At 44.1% G+C, this 23,367-nt stretch overlaps 1 long non-coding RNA gene across 2 annotated transcripts; it reads right to left on the bottom strand.

Moving 5' to 3' along the window:
- Positions 1-1,774: 1,774 nt before the first annotated feature.
- On the bottom strand, positions 1,775-22,328 carry LOC114817449. Of its 2 annotated transcripts, none has more exons than XR_005660933.1 (3): positions 22,145-22,328; positions 5,759-5,932; positions 1,775-2,240 (listed from the first exon to the last, which is right to left on the bottom strand). It is a non-coding gene; the product is annotated as an uncharacterized LOC114817449 (long non-coding RNA). The 2 variants fall into 2 exon arrangements; XR_003765309.2 differs by lacking the exon at positions 22,145-22,328 and adding an exon at positions 18,478-18,717.
- Positions 22,329-23,367: the final 1,039 nt, after the last annotated feature.

Here is a 23,367-nt window from a genome sequence, read left to right as displayed (position 1 = left end):
TGACCTTGGGCAAGTTTAACTTCTCTGCACCTCAGTTTCCTCATCTGTAAAATGGGTTTTCAATGCCTTCTGTCTCCCACTTAGACTATAAGCCCCAAATGAGACAGGGAACTGTGTCCAACCTGATTATCATGTAACTACCCCATGCTTAGTACACTGTTTGGCCTATAGTAAGCTGTTCCGTTGCTGGATCAGTTATTCTTAAAACACACAACTGTCCATCTGATCTGCCCCCTTTCTTCCCTCTGTTTGAAGCAGGAGTGTGCATATGCCTGCCTCCAAAGGGGCATTCTATGCCACCTGTCTGTTCTGTGCCTCCCCACTGGGTCAACGTTTGTGCAAAACTTGCATATTTCCAAGGCCTGTCACCATCAGAAGTCCCTGGGTACTGGGATGCAGTGGCAATGTGCCCTCTAGGAGGGCAGGGAAGGGGTGAACTTTGGTCTGGAGCCTTCCCCGAGTGCCTACTACCCACAGCCCACCGGAGCTTCGAGCTGACCCTGCTTTCCAGTGTGACTCTTTGTGTTGCATTGAGATGGTGTTGAAAGGGCTCAGAGCAGTGTCAGTTGGGCTGATTGCAGTCGCAGTGTCAGTTGGGCTGATTGCAGTCTGCTTCCCTGGAACTGGTGAGGTCAAGCACATCCAGAGCAAGGATGTGGGGTAGGTTGAGGCGGGGGGAGGCAGAAGAAGGCCACATCCTGACCCTATTTCATTTGACATAGAGGCCCCTATCCAAAATTGACAGGCTTTTCTTCCCCTATGTGGAGGGGGAATGGGCTCACACAATAATCTATCCAAACATCGCAGCCTGTGCAATAAAGGATTCTCAGGATTCCAGCATACAGTATGGTCTCTACTGGATTACAGCAATCTCTGGGTGTTAACAGACAGCTAGCCCATCTACTCTTACTTTTGCCCAGATATCTGCCTTGGGTAGTGGATGCAAGTTCATGGGCAGGGGGTGAAGGCCATCCAATCCACTATGAACTAAATTATTCAGTAATCTGTGATGTCCTTGTAACAAGAGAATCACCCACTTAAAAATAAATAAATGCATTGCTTGCTGTGGCACATGGCTGCTATTTATAGGCTTTGTGGATGTGGTTTTGCTTAGCAAGCTGCCCCTGGGCTCCCTGGTCATCCCGCTATATTGCTGTTTGCAGCAGCGCAGCTTTAAATTAATTTGCCAGATTCATATTATTTTGTCTTTCCCCTACTTCGCTTGGGAAACTCAAAAAGAGACTATGAGATTTCAGGACTCCAGCAGACCTAATTACACTTATTAGTTACAATTATTCAAATTACAGACAGAACAAAGGAGTATTTTAAAGACCACCAATACAGCTTCATTAGTCATTTCACTTCCAACTGTGCCCTCCTTTGATTATAAAGCTGCATCTCTCTTGGTATTCCCTACTGATTTTGTTTTCTAATTACATTCTGTCACATCAACCTTTCTCGCACTCTAAAATGGGAACTGCAGCAAGATAGACATCTAACCCTGGGCTTCACAGTAGCCCATAATCCTCCAAATCTCTAGGATCCCAGCTTTAGGATAATCTGAGGTGTAGAAAGATCTGGTAAAGGAAAATAGCCAAAGTGACATATCCCTCCTGAGGCTGCTCCTTTGACCTGCTATTATCTCAACAGCTCCTTTAAGGCCCAGGCTTAAATGGAGCAGAATCTGAGTATGGGTCTTGAGGAAAAAGACTACAAAAGGCATCCCTGGAGAAGGGGATTAAGGACTGATAGTATTTTGGCTATCAACGCTGGATTTAAAGCTGTTCCCTTATCTTAGGCTCCTTACTGTCAGTTCCCAGCATGCACAAGGACAGTGAGTGGGTTTCTGGTGGTCATTGTTTATTAACCATAGTTTTGATGATACTCAATTCATTTACTTTGGATAAATGAGGCTTCACTGAGTTGAACAATAAATAATATTGAACGAATAAAGGAGAATGAATGAAAATTATCTTGCCAGACTGTGGGATTGCAAGAGAATTTATGTACCTCCTTCTTCTAGGAATTCCTCCTCTACTCTTCAAAATAAGATTTGCTTCAGATCAATGTTCTTTCTTTCTTTAGCCTCTAGAGTTTCTCCAGGAGAATGTGGAAGGCTTCGGGAAATACTTTCCATCTGTTTTTCATTCATGCACGTTTGCAACGTCTGAATGACATCTTGAGTTCGAAGGGTTCAAAAAGTTTTTTCCTGGTTGAGCAGTTTGCCACCTAAACAAGTCCTTGCAGGAAATGAATTGTGTGGTCAGATAATAAAACTGAAATATGAAGTTCAAGGAGAGTTTAAAATTTCTGTTCCTCCTCACTCAATCTACATTCCAGTTTGCTGGAGTCACTGTGCTATTCCTTATCAATAAATTAATAAAAAATGCACTTGAACCACTCCCGCGTTGAGGATGATCTTTTGGAGAATAAAGCCTTGACTCTAAACTAGGTCACAGACACCCAGTAAGGATCAGAGGAAAACAGATCCAAGGATATTCAGAAGAGAGCTGACCTTGCTGTCGTCACTGAACTGTTCTCTAGTATCCTAGAAGTGGTTACCTTACAGGTGTTTTTCTCCCATGTAAAGGGCAATGAGAAAAACAATGCACTCCTGGAATCTGAATCATGGTTGATTAAATGGTGCTCATCAAGAGCAGAAGCAGCATCTTGAAGCATTATAGTCTTCACAGCTGTGAGCTTGCACGACCTAGCCAATAGCTCATGAGCTATGGTTTTACACACTGGGAGTTCTCTATTCATTCAATCATATTTATTGAACACTTTCTGTGTGTGGAGCACTGAACTAAGTGCTTGGGAAGTACAATTCGGCAACAAATAGAGACAATCCCTGTCCACAACGGGCTCACAGTCCAGAGGGGTGGGGAGACAGACATCAAAACTAGTAAACAGGCAACAGTAGCATCATTAGAAATAAATGGAATTATACATATATGCTTGTCATTAATAAAAAAAGTTGAATTATAATTATAAATATGTACATATATCCGCAAGTGCTGGCGGGGGGTAGAGCAAAGGGAGCAGGTCGGGGTGGAGGGGAGGAGGAGCAGAGGAAAAGACCGGGGTGCCTTAGTCTGGGAAAACCCCCAGTGGGAATTTCTACCAGTGAAATCTGTGCATTTCCATGTGAAATCCCTCATCCTCAAAATTAGAAATGGATTTAGCATACTGGGAGATTAGAAATTTGGAGAAAGTAAACTTGGATTTTATTATCAGAATGCTTTGCTCTTTGTTGGGAGTTTGGAAAATAGAGACATTAGGTGAAATTTAGGCAGAGAAAAAAATATCTAACGTTTCATTATCATCCAGACACCTTTGGAACACACTGTTTAATACATTGCATTAATAATGAATCCCATTAGTACCTAATCTGTAAATTGCAATCAGCACCTCAGCTGCCTGATGAGTGGAAAGCTAATTGATCTTAAGGAACCACAGCACCAAAAAGCACAGAATGTTTGACTTCCTCTAAATTGGTTTCTTAAACAATCAGGTTATCCCTTGGGTATGAATTGCCAAAGCTTTATTATTATTATACATTATTTGTATTAATATATAATTATGAATAATAATCGTGGTACTTGTTAAATGTTTACTATGTGCCAAGGACTGTACTAACCCCTTTGGTAGATACAAGATAATCAGGTGAGATACAGTCCCTGTTTCACATAGTGCTCAGTCTAGGAGGGGAAACAAGCACTGAATCTCCACTATGCAGATGAGGAAACTGAGATAGAGGGAAGGTAAATGACTTGCTCAAGGTCACAGAGCAGGCAATCAATCATATTTACTGAGAGCTTACTATGCGCAGAGCACTGGACTGTTTGGGAGAGTATACTACAAGAGAATTAGCAGACATATTCCCTGTCTACAACCAGCTTACCATCTCGGCAAGTGGCTGAGGCAAGATAAGAGCCCAGGTCCTCTGACTCCAAGCTATGATATGGATGGTATCATTTACCGATAGAAATTTTAGGACTTGCTAAGTGTTTCCAAGAGTCGTCAGGCTCAATTTTTAGTGGGTCCACACAGTTTTCTTTTTGGCCCTAGGCTTATGAGCTTGTGCTTATTTTCATGGCTGTTTTGACTCAAATTCCAACTTCAAAATTCTATTTGGTCTGGTGTGGCTTAGTGGAAAGAGCCCAGGCTTGGGAGTCAGAGGTTGTGGGTTCCAATCCCGGCTCCACCACTTATCAGTTGTGTGACTGTGGGCAAGTCACTTAACTTCTCTGGGCCTCAGTTACCTCATCTGTAAAATGTAAATGACTATGAGCCTCTTGTGGGACATCCTGATTACCCTGTATCTACCCCAGCGCTTAGAACAGTGCTCTGCACATAGTAAGCGCTTAACAAATACCAACGTTATTATTATTAAAAGACAGGTCATTGCTAAAGTTCTTCTACCTCAATATTCATTGACATCTAAGGGCTCTTTTAATAACTAACCACTTCTTTCCCCCAGGAGCAGGGCTAATGTCCTCCACCTAACCTGTTCTCACAGGAATGGAGCAGGAAATAACATTTTTACTTTTGCCTGATACATCATCTTATAAGCAATAGAAACCCTGTCAGCATAGAAACAAAATGTGCAAATCCTGAACTCCTCATAAGGTAAGTGACTATAAATCCAAGACAGGGCAGTGCATTATTATTGTTACTGAGTTTGGGTGGGGGGATAAAAAAAAAAATCAGAACAAAGAAGGTTTTCCTGTTTGGGTTCAGCCTTTTGATTAGGCGAGGAATTGTCACCCTTTGAACCTGGGAACTCTATCTGGCAACTTGGATGGTGCTTGGGCAAAGCTGTAACCTGATAACCCCGGGGGTAGCTGTTGAAACTAGTCAGTTGTACATGAGCTATTGGAGACTGTAAAACTGCACAGAAGGGGCCGGAGGGTGAGAGATGCTCGTCTGTGTAAGAGTGTGGGGGAGGGGGGAGAGGAGAGAGAGGAGTGAGGAGTGTTGTGATCACCTGAGTTTATTGCCTCCTAGTCAGAGGAGCCAAATGCACCAAATACAATCTTCTAGAAAGGTTGCTAGGCAATTTGGTCAGTATAGCAATGTTATTGACTGTGGCTGGATTACCTCAGTGAAGTGGGCTGGGCTTTTTTATTATGCTAGGCCACAGGGCAGGACAAGGAAATCTCCTATTCAACTGCACCATAATTAAATCTTCTTTCAGGCAACTGGTTGTCTATAGATCAGGCAGAGGCAGGGGCAGAGCTTTTGTTTGGTGAATGTGGAATTTATCTGTCAACCTCCCATGAATTTGTGGCTGGGCTAAAGGGGGACTTGGGAAGGCTCAGGGTAGGGCAGAGCTGGGGCTCCTAAGGGATCGGGCTATAAAGGCAGGAAAGGGTTCATTTGATCGTACTGTCTCCCCCTCTAGACTGTGAGCTCGCTGAGGGCAGGGAATGTGTCCATTATACTGCACTCTCCCAAGCGCTTACTACAGTGCTTTGCACATAGGAAGCGCTCAGTAAATATGATTGAAAGAATGACTATATAATCCCCATTTTACAGATGAGGCAAGTGAGGCAGAGAGAAGTTAAATGACTTATCTGGTGTCACAGCAGGCAAGCGGAGGAGCTGGGATTAGAACCAGGCCCTCTGACACCCAGGACCATACTCGTTCCACTAGGCCATGCTGGTAAACCCGGAGAGACAGTCAACGGAGAAGGTCTCACAGATACAGATCCGTAAGTACACAGAGATGCGCAAACATATACAACACACTCACCAAACCTACTGCTGCAGCTGCTTCCTCTGTGCCACCTCCACTTCCAACGCTTGGGCCACAGCTGTGATGGCAACACCTGGTTTCCTGGTCAGCCAGGAACACATCGCATCCGTCACACCAGGAATCAGGAGGGTGACCGCGTCAGCAGTGACGGCAATCAGGGGTTGCCAACGGCTGTTGCAGAGGAAAAGGAAGAATAGGAAAAGGAAGTTCTACGGCTGAATCCCCCTCCAATTCTTCTATGGCCTCTCAGGTCTCTGGAAGCTTTTCAGATGGCAGAGAGGAACCCCCTCCCAAGCCACATCAGCCTGGGGCTCCATGCAGCACTGCCAACAGGCAGTTGAATTGGGGTGATGCTACAGGGGCTCCGAGAACCTCCCTCCCTTCGGAGCGACGCTGGGGGTTCTAGAGACCACCCAGTCAACTCAGGCACATTCACCTTTCCAGCTTCACTGGGATCATCACTCTGTCCTCGTAGAATCACCACTGACATTCAGGACACCCAGAACACTGGGGGAATGACTCTAGTCTTTGCCCCCTCCTCCCATTTCGCCATTAATTCTCACTCCCGCTAGAGCCGTGAACCACCCTGGGCTGGATCTGAACGGGACTTGGAGGGCAGTCCAACACCTCATAAATACGTAATCTGGCCAAAATAAGAAACAAAATTGTGAAAGGGGTAGCTTTCTGCCATTTAGTGCTCTGCAGTGCATCCTATGACATATTCCTAGGCAGCAGAGGATGCACGGTTCTCCCACAGGCAGATGTAGTAACAATTTTAAGGCAGATACACCTGCTTTGAAACCCTAAGACCTGCCTTGGGTCATGCTCAATTTCAATACCTAGAGAGACTGGGCCTTTTTTTCCAGTGCCCATTTGATTTGGTCAGGCTGCCTGGTACAATTTAGGCCCATATTGATCTCTAATTCCCACTCCATAATTTGCCTTCTTCTCCATCATCCCCTTACACTTTGCTTCTCCATTTGCTTTCCTGGACTTTTCCCAGGATATGTGACTGATCACATACCTCACCTTATTAACATTTAATAAGTTAATAGTCTCTTTCTGAAACTAATTCATACCAAAATATTTCAGGTTTAACCCAAGTTCATTGCATCAAAAGCAGTGTGGCTTAGATGAACAAGTACGAGACTGGGAGTCACAGGACCTGGGTTCTGATCCCACCTCTGTTTGTCTGCTGCACCTTCTTGGCAAATTACTTAACTTCTCTGTGCCTCAATTTCCTCAACTGTAAAATGGGGATTCATAACCTGTTCTCCCTCCTACTTGTATCTACTCCAATGCTTAGAGCAATGCTTGACGTCGTAAACACATAAATGCCATTAAATAAAGGCTGGTTTATTGTTTATATGGTCTGTATACCAGTAATGCCTATTTCATCTTCAATTTGTGGCTTTTCTACATAACAATAAACTGCTTCCTCTTCTGGATCAATCTTTTCTGTCTCATTCTGTTCTCAAAATGACTATCCTATTTTTGAGCAAATTATCTCAGCTCTTACTTGAGATCTTGAATTTCCACTCTGGTTCCTACACCTTGTTCATTTATTAGGTCACAGTTTTTCCAAGCTATATCAGGAAGATGAGATTTATGTGACTAACATTTCTCAGATCTGCAGAGACTGCAGCCAAGTGAGAATGTGCTTTAAAAACACCTTCACAGTTTGGAATAACTATATGAAATGACAAGATCTGGACACTTTTTTTCCCTGAATGTTTGGTTACACATTACCTCTATCCCTTTTTTCCCCCCTAACATAACCATTTCCTAGTCATTGAGTTCTTAATTTGCTCATGAAATATAGTCTTCTCTGTTCTCAAAAAGAAAAATCTCAGATGTGCCTGGATTTTGTCTTAGAGCACACACTGTGGAAGCTATGGAAATACACGTTTAAAACCCCAAACCAAGGAGTCTGAGGCTTGTTTTCCAAGAAGCTAGAGGGATCAGCAAGCTTAAGGACCTGTAACTCTCTACAGTTTTCTATAAAGCAGGGCTAATTCTTGAAGAACTTTGAGTGCTGGAAAACCTACATTATCATATGTGGGCCTTGACCAATACCATGCACACAACCATTTTTCCAACATCAGGTTGCACTCTATTCAGCCATTTGTACATTATTGGAAGCAAATTCCTTAATTCTCCAACAGCATTCTAGTCCAAATGCATAATGAAAACACACATTATAGAAGAACTGAGAGTTCCATTGGTCTCCTAAATCTTTGGATACTAATTGTAGTTCCAAACCTTGTGCTAGACTATTGTCTATTCAGATGCCATGATTGTCATAAACAGTGAACTAAATGGCTCTTTAAAAATTTCATTTTTCATAGTTGCCTCTCTAGAACATCTGATTTCTCCAATGAGAAAGTTCATGCGATAAATCACTGCCATGTCCATGAGATCCATAAAGATGCAAGATATAATTTTTTTTGTTTTTTAAATGGCATTTGTTAAATTCTTACTATGTGGTTGAGCACTGTTCTAAACGCTGGATCAGATACAAGTTAATCAGGCCAGATACAGTCCCTGCCCACATGGGACTTACAGTCAAAGTTGGAGGAAGAACAGGTATTGTATCCCCATTTTGCAGTTGAGAAAGCTGAGGCACGGAGAAGTTAAATGACTTGCCTAAGGTCATCCAGCAGGCAAGCGGCAGAGCAGGGATTAGAACTCAGGTCCTTTGTCTCTCAGGCCCATGTTTTATCTCCTGGGTACGTAAATGTAAAGTAGTTCCTCTGGCTTACATCTATTATAATCGGATTCAAATATTGTAAATAACCCTCAGGAAATCTGGCTGAAAGCCATTTTTCAAACCTCAGGGCAAACCCATTGGCTTGTCTTTCCAATAATGCCCTTTTCAGTTGACTATCTTGCATACTTTATCAAATAAAATTATTTATCTCTAAGTTTCGATACATGACTTCAGGTATACCTTAATACAGCACTAAGACAAGGTAACCCTGTGTATTAAGCTGTATTGGCTTTAACTAAAAACATGCCAGCTTTGTTAACATAACTCATCATTTCCCAATCAGGTTGCTGACTATGTCCATAACATGAGTTAACTGGTGTTTTAAACACCTTTGCCTCAGCTTCTCTGCCATTAGTTCTAAGCTGTGAAGAGTCAGGGTGATCACAGAGAATGGTGTCACAATTTCCTCAAATATGTAAGAATTTGAGAAACATCCCATTACACATTTTCCTGCTTGAACGTATCTCAGTTACTGCCTTTTCTTTTGCCAGTAGCTTCAGAGACACTCATCCCTCATTTAAAAGAAAGAACAAGGGTTTGCAAAGAAGAGGCTGATGCTGACCAGTAAGCTCCTTATGTCTATCAACTGTACAGTACTGTATTTTCCCAAGTGCTTAATACAGTGCTCCATACACAATAAAGCGCTCGATAAATACTGATTGACTGAACTGCTATCACACTGATCCAAACATATACCCCACCCTTCCCTGACTGCTTCATCAGCTTCTTCGCTGCCCTCGCTTTTTGTCTCTACTCACTCCAGTCCATACTTCACTCTGCTGTCCAGGTCATTTTTCTAGATAAACATTTAGTCCACCTCTCTCCACTGTTCAAGAACCTCTAGTGTTCGCCCATCCACCTCTGCATCAAACAGAAACTCCTTACCATACCCTTTAAAGCACTAGATAATAATAATAATAATGTTGGTATTTGTTAAGCGCTTACTATGTGCCGAGCACTGTTCTAAGCGCTGGGGTAGACATAGGAGAATCAGGTTGTCCCACGTGGGCTCACAGTCTTAATCCCCATTTTACAGATGAGGGAACTGAGGCACAGAGAAGTTAAGTGACTTGCCCACAGTCACACAGCCGACAAGTGGCAGAGCTGGGATTCGAACTCATGAGCCCTGACTCCAAAGCCCGTGCTCTTTCCACTGAGCCACGCTGCTTCTCTAAATCACCTTGCCCCTTCCTACCTTATCTCCCTGATTTCCTACTACAACCCAACCCACACACTTCATTCCTCTAATGCTAACTTTCTCACTATACCTCAATCTCATCTTTCTTGCCAACGATCCCTTGTATACTTCCTGCCTCCGGCCTGGAACTCCCTCCCCCTCCTTGTACAAAAGACCATCACTCTCCTCACCTTCAAAACCTTATTAAAGTACGTCTCCCCCAAGTTGCCTTCCCTGATTAAGCCCTCTTTTCCCCTTCTCCCTCTCTCTCTTCTACTTCACCTATATACTTAGATCTGTACCCTTAAGCACTTGATATTCACCCCACCCTCAGTCCCACAGCACTTATGAACATATCCATAATTTAAAATATATTAATGTCTGTTTCCCCCTCTAGATTGTAAGCTTCTTGTGGGCGGGGAACATGTCTACCAAATCTGTTGCACTATATTCTCCCAAGCATTTAGTACAGTGCCCTGCACACGGTAAGCATTCAAAATATATCCCTGTTTGATTGACTGGATTGCCCTGCTGAAGATTCATGTCCTTCCCAGTTACTGGTTTTCTAAATGCTGATAGTTGAGGTCGAGTTCAGGATTGTGAACCCTCCGGCTTTGGTTGAAAGGCTTTCAGCCTTTTTAAAAAATAAATACTCTCATGGTCTCAGTCTGGCCTGCATCAATTTGGAGAGGTAACAGGGAGACTCGGGTTCTAGTCCCGGCTCTTCCACTTACCTGTGGTGCAACCTTGGGAGAGTTGTTTATCTTCTCTGGGCTTTAGTTTATTCAGCTGAAAAATGGTGATAAAATATGTTTTTGCTCCCTTGTACTGCAAGCCCTGAGTGAAGTGAGAGACCGGGACGGAACTAACTTGTATGTACCCAGGTACTTGGTGCATAGTAAAGCTTAATAAATGCCACCTAAATGGAATGTCTCAAGGTTCCTGCTACAGAGCCCTGACCCTGATAGTGATAGTATCCCCCCACTTACTCAGAAATGCTCACTGAAGTCATAGTAACAACCAGCAGTACAATGAGAAAGAGCAACTGCTCTTTCTGCCGTTTCTTGTTCCCTGGGGTTTGTTAGTCACAGTGTCCCTTCCTGCTGGGCTTCCAGCAGAGGTAGCAACATTAAATGCAGCCTTTCTTCTCGTTTTCTCCAGCTCCTGCCAGGTTCTCTCTGTAACTCTCATTAGAGACCGACCCCAGCAAAAAGTAGCTCAGCAAAGACAGGAGCTGCCTGCCTCTGCTGCCTCCATATTATCATCCCTCCCTCTTCAATCAATCAATCTATCCTTCAGTGGTATCTACTGAACACCTACAGAGTGCTAGGCACTGTACTCAGTGCTTAGCAGGATACATGGCTAGCAAGATACTCGTTCCCTGATGTCACAGTGCTTACAATCTAATGTCAGATAGTGAAAACAGGAAAGAAAACATGATACATTTACTTATTCCCAGAAATACTTTTCTTTTATGGTATTTGTTTAGCCTCTACTAGGTGCCAGGCACTGTACTAAATGCTAGGATAGATACAAGATAATCAGGTTGGACACAGTCCATGTGCCACATGGGGCTCAGTCTTAATCCCTATTTTACAGATGAGGGAACCGAGGCACAGAAAAGCTAAGTGACTTGCCCAAGGTCACACAAAGCAAACAAGTGGCAGAGCTGGGATTAGGCCTGTGCTCTTTCCACTAGGCCACACTGCTTCTTGTAACCGTGTGCCACACTTCTGATTTCTTCAATAACTTTGAAGAAGTTATTGAAATAAATACACTTGATTTTCAACAGGAAAAATTATGGAAACTGCTCAAGTTTGATTAACTGCAGTTTGGACAGAGAGCTGCACCCCAGTTTCATCTACTCCCTTCTATTCCTGGGAGAAGCTGGGTCTGACTCAGCTCTGACTTCTTTCTGGGGCCTTGGGGCTCAGGGCAACCTATAAGCTCCTGAACCAGCTCCAGCAGCTGTGCTGGGCAGTCTTTTTGTTTCTGGTGAATTCAATCAAGGGGCTGCTTCTGTTCCTGGGTCACCGATACTACAAGCACAAGCCACATGTGAGATCTATGTTTGATTTGATTTTATAATACATGTTGATGAATTATAAATAAAACTGCAGGAAGGCATAAGATGCTCTCAGCATGGGTCTCTCCCCTGGAGAACCAAATAAGTCTTCCCTTTGCTGTAGGCACATGAAATATTTCAAAACACCACCATTTGAAGCTTAAAAGATTGTTTCCAGGGGTGTACTGAATTCTCTTCAACTGCCCTTAAGGGATTTCTTCAAATTTTAGCCCAATTTCATTCTTGTCTGTGTTCGCCTATCCTATTAAAAATTCCCCTATCCCTCAGGAATACTGGGGAAAAAATCATTTCTGCTGATGACACCACCAAGGGAATTGCTTGGGGATCTCTCTGACCGTTTGTGCTTTAGCGCTTGATGAAGTCAGAAAAAATCTTGGGCAATTCCCTTCATTAACTGCTTAGTGGTTTGGAGAGGGGAAGAGACCATTTCCCTGTCATTAAAAAAAACCCTCATTTCCCACAGACTTAAGAAAACTTCAGGGCCAACAGGCCTAGTTTTCAGAGTTCTACCTCTTGCATATGCAAGTGCCAGGACTCAGCTCTATATATGATTAATGTTACTGTAATGATTCCTACCTTATTGTGGTGGATCTCCTGGGGTTATTAGAGGGTGGAAACCAGAAGTCAGGTACTGTGGCTCACCCTTATAAATGTTAGGCATTTGTATTACTATAATTACTATTATCCCACACTGAACCCATACAGTGCTTTTCATCCAAGCAGCTCAAAGTAAAATGCATCTGGGTCCTCGGACACTTAAGCAATATCAACATAATAATATTATTATCGTGGTATTTGTTAAACACTTCACTAAGTGCCAAGCAGTGTAATAAGCACTGGGGCAGATAGGTCAGACCCAGTCTCTGGCCCTCATGGAGCTCACAGCCTAGAAGGAGAGGGAGAACAGGTATTGAATCCCAATTTTGCGGATGAGGAAACTGAGGTACAGTTAAGTCCCTTGCCCAGGTGACACAGGAGGCAAGTGGCAGAGTGGGGATTAGAACCCAGGTCGCCTGAATCTCAGGCCTGTGATCTTTCCACTAGGCCACACTGTTCATCATAGTCACGTACTTGTTGAAAGTCTAGTAGGTACAAAACATTGTAATAGGCACTTGGGGCACTTTCTGAAAAAGAAGACATGATCCTTGCCCTGAAAGAACTTAGAATCTAATGTGGTAGGTCACTAGTTGTAAACTGACAATTTACACCAACTACTTTGTTGAAAAATCAAAACCTTCAGGAATGACCACCCCCAACCTCTCCCTCATCTCCCCAATTTCTTTCCACCGCCACATCCACTCTTTCACTCTTCTCAACCTGCTTTCATAATCTCTCCTTTCATCTTTGCTTCCTACCCCATCCTGTTGGAACATGCCCATTCCTTCTCCCCCCAAATGCCATCTTCAACGGCTCACTCTGATGGCTCCTACCCCTTCCACCTTCAAACATGCCCACATCTCCCCATCCTAAAAAACCCTCTGTAAACCACTGTACCTCCCAGCTATCACCCCATCTCCCTCCTCCCATTCCTGACCAAACTCCTTGAACCGGTTGTATACATCCGCTGCCTTCGCTTCCTTGCCTCCAACTCCGTTCTTGACCTTCTTTGACCTGGTTTACGCCCTCTTTGCTCCATTGAGGCAGCTCTGTCCAAAGTCTCCAATGATCTTCTTACCAAATCTAACAAACTTTCTCTCTCCTAATTCTCCTTGCCCTCTTGGCTGCCTTTGACCCCAGTGGCCACTCCCTTCTCCTGGAAACTCTAGCTAATCTTGGTTTCCCAGACACTGTCCTCTCTGGTAGTCCTCTTACCTTTTTGGCTAATCATTCTCAGTCTCTTTCACTGGCTTTTCTTCTCCCTCTCACCCCCTTAACTAACGGTGTCTCTCAAGGCTCAGTTCTGATTCCCTTCTTTTCTCACTTTACATTGATTCCCCCCAGGAAGCTCATCCATTCCTGCAGCTTCAGCTACAACTTCTCATATAACTCTCAAATATTTCTCTCTAACTCTGACCTTCCTCTTTCTCTGTAATCTCACATGTTCTCCTGCCTCCACGATGGCTTTGCAAGGATATCCCATCAGCACCTTAAGTTCAATACATTCATAAGTGAACCCCTCATTTTCCAATTCATTCATAAGTGAACCCCTCATTTCCCTCCTAAATCCTCTTCTTCCGAACTTACCATTACAGTTGACACCATTATCTTTCCCGTCTCTTAAAACTCTTACCTTGACATTACCTTTAACTTCTCCCTCTCTCTTTCATTCGATCTGTTACCAAACTCTGTCAGTTTTCCCGCAGCATTCTTTCCAGAATTTACTCCTTCCTCTTCAACCAATGGCCATGTCACATCCCAGCTTGACAACTCCAACTGCCTCTTCACTCATCTCCCTGCCTCCAGGCTCTTCCCATTCCTGATCATACTTCACTCTGCTGCTTGGATTGTTTTTCTAAAACATCATTCTCCACATGTCTCCCCACTTCAGAAATCTCAAACGGTTTTCAATTCTTGTCCATATTAAGCACAAATTCCTGACCACTTAGCTTTAAGACAGTCAGCTCTCTCCACCCTCCTTATCTACTCTCTTCTCCCATTAACCCAGTTTGCACTCCTCATTTCTCTCAAGCTAAATCAATCAGTGGTATATATTGAGCAGTTACTGGGTGCAGAGCGCTGTACTAAATGCTTGGGACAGTACAATGCAACTGAGTTGGTAAGCACATTCTCTGCCCACAAGGAGTTTACCATCTAGAGTGGTAGAACGAGGCTCATGGTGTCTCATTCTCAACTCTTCTGCCACTAACCTTTCGCTCTTGTATTTCCTCTTGCCTAAAACTCCCTCCAAATTATTGTTATGACTACTACTACTAATTATGACATTTGTTAAGTGCTTCCTTTGTCAGCAAGCACTGTATTAATTGCTGGGATAAATACCAGAAAATCAGGTTGGACCTAGTCCCTGTCCCACTTGGGGCTCCGTTTGGATCGAAGAGGTAGGTAGAACAAGTATGTAATTCCTTATTTTCCAGATGAAGAAACTGAGGCACAGAAAAGTTAAGTGACTTGCCCCAGGTCACATAGCAGGCAAATGACTGAGCTGGGTTTAGAACCCAGGTCCTCTGACTCCCAGACCTGTGCTCTGTGCACTGGGCCATGTTGCTCCTCCTTCAAATTTAGGGTTAGGGTTTCAAAACCCTACTGAAATCACATCTCCCCCAAGAGATCTTCCCTATTTATATTCTTCCCATACTGCCTTTCCGGCACTTCTGTGGTTGCTAAGCATTTAAGGACTCATAACCTGGCATAGCCCTTTTGTATACATCTTACATACCCTATTAATTACCAGCTCATATACAAATGATCTTTTCCTTCTTTCTCCTATCTATAATAAACTTGAGTCTATTTCTCCTGCTAGATTGAGGACAAGGGTGATGTCTACTAACTCTATTGTACCCTCCCAGGCACTCAGTAAATATTACTACTTGATGAATTGGTTCAGAGTATGAAAATAAAAACAAGGGAATAAATCAATATCAAAAAAGATAAATTTGTGAATGCTAAAGTAACTGGTGGGATGACACAATTGGGAACCACTTAATTCAAGAGAATTCCAACAACTATAATTTTATTTCTGGCTCTTTGGGTTACCATATAATTGCTCTTTTTGTTTTACATGAAGAGAAAACATTGTTTTTAAAATATGAGGTCCAATTCAATTTGGCATTATCACTGAGGCTGAATTCCCCTAGCAGATATTCTGCTTGGGAAAAAAAAGACAAAAAAAACTTAGCTCAGACGGCCTGACCCTTAACAGCCAGAATGTTCCCAGACTCATTTTCAACACAACAAAAAGAGAGAGAGAGAGAGATGACTAATTAGTAGGTTTATTTTTTTTCCTCCTTGAGCCTGATTTGCCTAAGAAGAACTCTAGGTGGGGCTTGGAAAGGCAAGACAATAAGGCCATGACCTAGCTTTCTTGTGCTGGCCTCCTGTTGACAGCTGATGCCACCGGGTATCGATGTCCTGTCCTCTCCCACCACCCACTCATGGTCACAGGGTATGCAAAGCACAAAAAGGGGAGCGCCCCAAGTCATAATAGGCAAGGATACAGGGGTTTCCGATATTAACTGTTTCAGCACTGCCAGAAAAAAATGGAGGAGCAAGCAGGGTAGATCCAAACGCCCCGTGATGATACCAAATTGATGGAATGTCTGCAAAGGCTCAGATCTGAGCCCAGGCCTTAAAGATCAGAGTTCAGGACTTTCCCGTCTCTCTGCCAAAAAGTTTTGTCAACTTCTCTCTGTATTATCCAGACTCGTCGACAAAGCGGCACGGCTGGTCCTACTTCTACTGGAATGGCAGTCGGGCCCCAGTGACAACTTGCCTCCCCAAAGAGGAGCTAATCTCTGCTGAACAATAACCAACTATACTTACCAATCGCAAACTCCCTACTTCTGATCCGAGAAAGCTTCCAGCACTGGAGTTCAAATCTTCACTACCCAGCCAAGCCAGCAGCTGGGACATCAAAAGGGTCCCAGGAAAGAAAGTTTTGAGGATTTGTGTGACCGACCCTCACGGGTTTCCTCCTCAAACACGTCTAGTTCTCTATCCAGCCAAACCAACCTGCAACAGTGAGTTCTCAGTGCTCCTGAGAGAACTGCCACGGAAGACCTATCCTCCTAGTCTGCTTCTGTCCCTGAAATACTAACCACAACCACACCTCCAAAAGGTTTTACACCCAGGTATTCTCTCACTCTATTATGAGGTTGAAGCCACACTTCTCAATGCTCATTCCCCCATTAACTTGTTACTTGCAAAGATACCTAGGACCCCTTGTTCACCAAGGGATTCTGGTCTGGGATCCTAGAACAGGAAAGCTGCCGTTCCAGACCCAATAGATCCCTAACCCACTGAGACATACCACTGACTCAAAACCAGAGAAGTCCAAGATAACAAAAACAATAGTTCAGTATAGGAGAAGCTTTCTGTGACTGTAACTATCAGTCCTTTACTCATACATCCTTTTTATAGCTTTCGATCTTATTTTGCATCTTTCATCCAATAGTCTAAAGTCATCAGGGGAAGCAAGTGTAGGCCTGGTTTCCCCCAGATGCTCTATTTGTCCTCCCAGGCATCATAAGCCTGTCACATGTGTTGAAAGCAACCTGAGAGTTTGGTTTATTCTTAGGTCTATTATTCAGGTCTTTATTCATTCCTATAAAACTTGATCTTATGACTCAAGAATCCAATTCAACTTTTGCCTATTCACAAAATAGTAAGTAATCAATCTTACATCATTTTGCAGTGATCAGCTGGTGTGCAATCCAAATGCCCACTGACGCATGATGTGATCTGACACATTCCCCCAAACCCCACCTTCCTCATCAGTTTGTAAGTCACTGAGACCCTTCAATAGGGTGGGTGGGCAGGAATGGGGATGGGGGGGTTAAAACCTGGGGCCTGTTCTACCAGTGAGACCAACAAGTTCCCAGGGTGGGCTTAGAGGAAGGACTAGTGGCATATGCATCTGCTATAGTGTTTCTCGCTTACATCAGGGGCAGCCAAATTACAATCCATTTGCTGGAACTGGCCTGCAAATGGGTTCACCTGACCTGCAGGGTGAACCGGCTGCAGAGCTGCTGCCCAGTGGAGACAGAACTTCTGGCTTACAGCCAATCAACCCTTCGCCCCTGTAGAATGGAATTCTTTGCAGGGGCAGTGCCCAAAGGAGTGTCAGGGCTAGAACAAAGGGTCTTTCCATGAGCGACTGTTCTTGGTACCCAAGGCATATGAATACTCAGAAGCAGGTAGAAGACAAAAATTGTGATAATTGGAGATTGAAGGTGTAGGAAACCTATTCCAGTAACCCCTTCCTTCCTGGAGACTGTTTCCCAGAAACTCTTACTATTTAGAATCCTCTGAGGGGAAGTGGGTCTGACCAATAGGAGTCTTGAAAAGTTCAGTGAACGAAGAACTTTGACAATTCATGGGAGAAAGCTTCTTGCCAACCCTGTTTCAGACCCTTCAAATAGACCCACATACAAAGCCTCTCCCAGACCTCCCAAGAGCCCATCTCCATACAGCAAGCCCCTCCCTCGAGGAGAGAGGGTGTAAAGCCAGAGATGATAATAAGTGTTTAACAAATACCACATAATCATTACTACATGCCCAAGAACTATACTAAGAAAGTCCTGGGGTAAATACAAGACAATCAGGCCCCACATCAGATTTACAATCTAAGAAGGTGGGAGAACAGGTACTGAATCCCCATTTTGCAGATGAGGGAACTGAGGCACAGAGAAGGTAAGTGACTTATCCAAGATCACACAGCAGGCATATAGCAGAGCCAGGATTAGAACCCAGGTCCTCTGACTCCTAGGCCAGAGGTCTTTCCTCTAGGCCACACTGCTTCCTGCAAGAGGGAGGCTGGTGCTGAAAACGTGGGCGAGAGGAAGGTTTAAAGGAGTTCTGTTTTAGAAACGTTGCCAAGCAACTGTGCTGAAGTAGCAGGACCTCGGGAAAAATTGGGCACATTTTGAGCAAGCTGACCTGTTCCAACATCACCAACTCTCTGGCCCCAGTTTCCTCCTCACCCTCTCGGGGCCCAGGTGTTCCTTCGGGTCAGTTTTCTGCTCACTCTTTCCGTTCGGCTACTAAGCACCGCCCAAAACAGAACTCACCTGGCAAGAAACAAGAGGCTCCCCAGCCTTGGGGAATCTCTGAACAAGCCAGATCCCGCTGAGCTTTGGCCTCTGGCATCAGTCACTATGGGACTGGGACCTCCTCCCTGGGCAGGCTGAGGCTATCACACAGGGTGGGGTGTGGGGATGCAATTAGACACCAAACACGGCCCTGGATTATGCAGCCTGCTTGCTTGGTTCTTGCCCCAGCACCTCTCCCTCACTCCACAAAGGCCTCTGGGAGATGAGAACAAGGCCTTTAGAGCAGGGGCAAACCTGGGGCGTGGCGCATGCGCGCGTGAGGGCGGGGAGAAGCCGCCCCCCCCCCCGGCGGACGGCATGGGGCTCTTGCGCCACCTAGCGGGGCCAGATGGAATGAGACTTCCTCTGCCTTCTTTTCTGGGCCGATGGTGAGCCGATGGTAGATGCCACGAGCGGCGGAGAACGAGGCCCCTTCATTTTTCATTTTTTAAAAAAGAAATCCCAGCTTCTCCACCGCCTGGCCAAGCGTGACTCCTCTTTCAATCCCCGCAGCTAGCAGGAGCAAAGAGGTTTGTAGTGTCCTTATTAACAGGCCCCAGAACATCTCCCCCCTCCACACACACACATGCACACATTTTGTTGACTGTTTCATTCGGCTCCAATAATGTGGGAGCTCAAATTTGGTTTGAAAAAGATGCAAATACACTGTATTAGTAAAATAACAATTGGGCTGAGGCTTATTTTAAGTTTTTCCTGACTTATCCAGCAGGAGCCAAAGAGCCCCAGAACCCAGCCTCAATCACCAGCGTGGCTCAGTGGAAAGAGCCTGATCTTGGGAGTCAGAGGTCATGGGTTCGAATCCCACTCTGCCACTTAGCTGCATGACTGTGGGCAAGTCACTTAACTTCTCTGTGCCTCAGTTACCTCATGTGGAAAATGGGGATGAAGACTGTGAGCCTCATGTGGAACAACCTGATTACCCTGTATCCACCCCAGCGCTTACAACAGTGCTCTGCACATAGTAAGCGCTTAACAAATACCAATATTATTATTATTATTGTTATTACTTGGGAGTAAGGGACGATGGAATCGAATTATTATTGTTATAACTGACCCCCGAACTCCCTTCTAGACTGCGAGCCCGTGGTTGTCAGGGATTGTCTCTACCTGTTGCCGAATTGCATATTCTAAGCGCTTAGTACAGTACTCTGCACATAGTAAGCGCTCAGTAAATTCGACTGAATGAATGGTTTCTATCTGTTACCGAATTGTATATTTTAAGCGCTTACTACAGTGCTCTCCACATAGTAAGTGCTCAGTAAATTCAACTGAATGAATGAATGTTTTCTATCTATTGCCGAATTGTACTTTCCAAGCGCTTAGTACAGTGCTCTGTACACAGTAAGCGCTCAATAAATACGATTGAATGAATGAATGATCTTTTCCCCTTTGCCAACGTGAAACCCGCATGCCCAATCTTCCCTCTCTCAAGAGCAGAAACGCTTAAACGTCTCTCATCTTCCCTGTAACCCTCCTCTCTCTAGTCCAACAGTAAGAGTATTTCCATTTCAATTACTTTTCCCTCCGGGACCCAGTGGGGGTTAGGGATTATGTGTTTTACCTGCGTCACGGGATCTAGGACCTCTGGTTTTGATTCCTGGCCCTATAATCAAGAGCAAGGGTGCCTACCACGTCTCAGTCCGTCCATTTGGAAAATAATAAGGATATTAAATTCTTCCTATATAATAATGATGGTGTTTGTAAAGCACTTACTATGTGTCCAATACCACACTAAGCACAAGGGTAGATACAAGATAATCAGGTTGGATACAGGCCCTGTCCCAAATGGGACTCGCAGTCTGAGGGAGGGAGACCAGATGTTGAAACCCCACTTACAGATGAGGAAACTGAGGCAATGAGAAGTGAAGCGACTTGTCCAAGGTCACACAGCGGGCCAATAGAGCCAGGATTAAAACCCAGGTCCTCTGACTTCTAGGCCTGAGCTCTCCCTGCTAGGTCATGCTGCTTCCCCAGGCACTGGGATAAGTGCACCAACTCCCCTCAGCATTTTCCACAGAGAAGAAGTGTCGATGCATGTACAGCTTCTTGAATGAAAATGGTGGTGGAAGGTCGAAGCAAAATGACAATTGATTATACTTTGTGTTATGATCGTGTAATTGTTATTGTCAGCCTAGCAGAGATCTGACAAGTCCCTGCTAGAAGCTCAGTGTTGCAGCCGATTTTTCGTGTCTACTCAAGAATAAGAGCACCTCCACTTAAAACCGTAGGGGGAATTTAAAGTGGCAGAAAAGAATCAATCCAAGTCAACATTTAGACATGAAAACAAATGCTTTCTGGATCAGCAGTGTTGCTCTGGGAGTTCTTTTGTGGCAGTATTCATTCATTCAATTGTATTTATTGAGCACTTACTATGTGAAGAGCACTGTACTGAGCACTTGGAATGGACAATTGGTTCAGCTTGGACCCAACTCAGCCTTCAGTAATAAGAGAACCCTAGGGCAATGATGGGCATTTTTGGAAATGGGTTAGGGAGAAGTATTTCAAACTGGAGATTTACTTGCTGAGCATTCCAGCTCAAAAATCAATGTTCAAGAACTAAGCCATAAAGCAGGGCTATTGAGCCAGACACTTTATGGCCAACAAAAATTAGCAAAATCCCAGAATCTGAGGTGTGGCAGTAGGACCGTGCTCAATCTTCCAGGAGGCAGTGGGTACAGGGATTGCTATTTGCATAGCTTTTCATAACTTAAAAGGGGCTGTGAGGGGAGAAGGGACAGATTCCATGGAGAAAGGGCAGATATGTCATTTTACTGTTTGTGTTTTTAAAAAATTCAGCTAAGCACACCATCAAACCTCCCTTGATAAACTCACACCCAGATTCCCCTCACTCAGATAAGAAACAACATCTCCCTGCCCCCCCCCCCGCACATATTGTTGACCGTTTCAATTGGCTCCAATAATGTGGGAGCTCAAATTTGGTTTGAAAAATATACAAGTACACTGTATTAGTAAAATAACAATTGGGATGAGGCTTATTTTGTTTTTCCTGAACAACTGCCATACCCTCAAAATTTGCCCCTCTAGGATGGTTCCCATAGAGACTACTAAGAAATCTTTCCCTAAGTAAGACTATTTGGTGACAACAAGGCATATATAGTTCACATCCTTTGGCTAAAGTACCCAGGTGTTCTACCACCCGGTGAGACAATCAATTACACATACTGTATTGCTCAACAACTAGCACAGTCAAAACCCATCAGGTCTCCTGTCTCCTGCAGAACTCTTTTCTCTCCAGATGAGGTTTTAATTGTCAGTTATCACTACCTACTTCGAGTGTAGCCTTGGTCAGGAAAGATAAGTGTACATTTCTTTTTTTCTTTCTCATCTCCAGGTTTTGCCCTTTGTCCCAGAGTACCTCTCGGGCTTCCCCACACATTCCAAAACCGTCTCTCAATTTTTGTTTTTATAACTTACACCTGGCCCTTCTGCCTACATGTCATGTCCTTGAGGCCATAGTGATAAGGTAATGAGTTTTCACGTGGCCTGCCGCTCCATCTGGTTTTCTTAAGGCCTTTGGCTCTGGAGCTTACTTAGGTCAGGACTCTGCCTAGTTTACCAAGTAAGAATTAAGTTTCTACAGTCTTAAACTCTGACTGGTACTCACTTGTAGTTTCAGATTTATCGATTCCGATCCTGGGAGTACCTTTCTGATCCCTCTGTCTTCACCAAATCGGACTTCTCAAAAACTTACGGCTGCAAGATTGGAAAAGTGAGCCCCAACGCAAAAGGTGGGTATATTAGGTTACCATTCTGCAAAGACACAGATGGGTGGGATTCATGAGTAAGTACGGCAAAGTCGGGCACCACTGGCTTGGAATCATATGACCACAAAGTGCAGTGCCATGTATCATCATATCTACATTCTACCCAATTCATCTATGGGACAATTAATTTCTTATTTTCAAGCTCGGTAGTCACCTCCAAATAAGAAACCAATCAACATGTTCTTTTCCTCTCTCTAAAGAGCTAGCAGAGTTATTTTTGTTGTTAATGATGGTATTTTGTACACAGTGAGTTTATAACATTTGACTCTGTGTGGAATAATGATAAACAGACCGTCGCCTCACTTCCCAACTGTGTCTGTAAAACTTTACACTCCTTTTCATCCATGAACTTTGTAAACTGATTCCAGCTCATTTCCAAACCAAACTATCCTTTGGTCCCAGAATTTTGTTTTGCTTTGCATAACATATGGCCAGGTTTCTACATTTTGAATAGTAAGAATTTTTTCCTGTCCTGACCTCTCAGAGACAAGGCTCTTTCATTGTTTCTTCCATCATCCAAATGTATATATCATTTTAATTGTGGAAAAATGCCAGGAAGAAAAATGGAAAGGTTTTCTTAAACTTTTTTTTAAAACCATCTAAATTATGAATCCCATGCCTTTCCTGTTATCAGACAAATGCCTCTTAAGATTCTAATCTGCCCAGAACACATCACAGGCTACAATTGTTTTTGTCATCCTAGAGATAGAATCAGTTGTTGGAATGCAGCATAGAGGCCTGTAACTTTTCTGATGGATTGTTACCTCCAGTACTCTAATAGGGGTTGCCACTTAAAAACGTAGGTTGCTCAGCCTCATTCTCCTGTTAGTATTTGCGTGACTCTTCCCCTTTAATGGTTCAGAGACTTCATCTGGATGCTGTCTGAATCCTATTTCTGGGAAGGGAAGGGGTTCCAGCTCCACCCCCTCGTTGGACAGCTGTGGGGCAGTTGAAGGAAGCCCCAGAGAGCAGCCCTTGGGAGCCTCATGGCAATCGGCAGCATCCAGGTGGGGGACAAAGGGGTGTGGGGGCGGAGTGAAGATGGGGCAGGATTCCCAGGTAG

Source organism: Ornithorhynchus anatinus, chromosome 16, assembly GCF_004115215.2.
Source record: "Ornithorhynchus anatinus isolate Pmale09 chromosome 16, mOrnAna1.pri.v4, whole genome shotgun sequence".
Lineage (NCBI taxonomy): Eukaryota > Metazoa > Chordata > Mammalia > Monotremata > Ornithorhynchidae > Ornithorhynchus > Ornithorhynchus anatinus.
Note: the sequence above shows the minus strand (reverse complement) of the source record. Positions and strands in the feature narration are given on the sequence as shown.